Source organism: Propithecus coquereli, unplaced genomic scaffold (genome assembly GCF_000956105.1).
Source record: "Propithecus coquereli isolate 6110/MARCELLA unplaced genomic scaffold, Pcoq_1.0 Scaffold686, whole genome shotgun sequence".
NCBI lineage: Eukaryota > Metazoa > Chordata > Mammalia > Primates > Indriidae > Propithecus > Propithecus coquereli.
In genome coordinates this window covers 466,364-468,126 of record NW_012152907.1, presented here as the reverse complement: position 1 = coordinate 468,126, position 1,763 = coordinate 466,364, and positions in this window count along the sequence as shown.

Genomic DNA, 1,763 nt, shown 5'->3' with positions numbered 1-1,763 from the left:
AGATGAGACTCAGGTAACAATATTTTTTAAAGTTCTTCAGGGCATTCCGATATGCAGCTAAGGCTGAGAACCACTAAGTCAACCCATTTTGAAATACCAAGAAAATATATGGAAATTGTTTGTAATTTATAAATCAAATACCTATCATATACTTACTGTGTGCTCAATTTTATTCATGAATCATCCATTCATAAGATGAAAATTCCCTTCATTTCCTTGCTATACTGGACCACTACTATACATCTTTGCCACTGAATGACTGAATTTTTTTTATGGTCAGGATTTTAAATTAAGGGATCCACTATAAAAACTGCAGTAACGAAAACAAACTGCTGCTATTCATGCTCAACAGCAGCAAGCAGAGCTACTGCATTTGGCTCCTTTAAACTATCCTTATTTTAAGAATTATAAATAGGTGCAAACTCACACAAAGAGCAGATTGCAGATTACTGTAGAAGGAAAAAAAATAGCTTACTCAACTTACTAAATTGCAACACCAAAAAAGACTTAATTTGGCTGAAAGTTCTGAAATAGCTGAGACACCAAACCAGGAAGCTATAATTTATACTGAAATGCTGATACGTCCTTAAAAGCTACTGCAGCTGTAGCTATACTAAAACAAGATTTCTTTAGAGTTTACTTACCCTGTAATGCCAGAATTCTAGCATAATAATAATATTACTGTTTGTATATGCACCAGTAATTCTCTTTAATATATAAAGCTCTACAGAAAATACCTCTAATAATTATACAATTAAATTAAAATAAGTCCGTACCTCTTCTATACTACTTTGGTTTACTACATTTTAAAAACATCAATTGATTTCGAAAATATACAATTTAACAACATGATGCTGTCACTAACAAGCACATTTTGGAGTGGATTAAAGACACATTCAACCATGCAACCCAGTATGCAATACCTAAATGATAAATAACAGTGCTTATCGACTTTTATTCTGAAAAATCATTGAAAACTGGAATACTCTTCTAAGACTCACAGTGCTCACAAATATGCAGAAAAAAGTATACATTTCTATTCTTCCTGAAGGAATATGACAAAATGCCCACTTTTTTACAAAGGGTCAATAATAATGCCACATTCCTGATATATTTCAATCCATTGTCTTCTTTTTAGTATCTGTCACTTAAAATTTTTTAAAAAGTACAAATGTTCCTATAAGTCGTAACTGAAAATGAACCTCAACCCTAATTTCAGCCCTTCGGAAGACCTCGGTCCCAGGCAGACACTAATGGCTGCCTTTTAGTGTAACAGCGACATCCAGTGGACAGATGAAGTCAAGTATCTCTCAAAATTCACATCATTGTATTTGAAACAGAAACAAAGACTGCGTCTCGGAATCCAACCATTTTACCGTGAGTTCCCACTCATTTTGACAGAATCTACAGATTCTTATGAATACTCAGCTCATATAATCTCTGCATATCTTAAATGTATCCTTTATTCCTATTTAAAATCAATTCTTTAAATTGAGCTAGTAAGAATATGGATGGACAAAAATATAAGAAATACTGTATATTTAAATAAAAATGAATAATAGCATTAAAAAATTTGCAAAAGGGCCAGGCGCGGTGGCTCACGCCTGTAATCCCAGCACTCTGGGAGGCCAAGGCTGGCGGATCATTTGAGCTCAGGAGTTCGAGACCAGCCTGAGCAAGAGCGAGACCCCATCTCTACTAAAAATAGAAAGAAATTAATTGGACAACTACGGTGGCTCACGCCTGTAATCCTAGCACTCTGG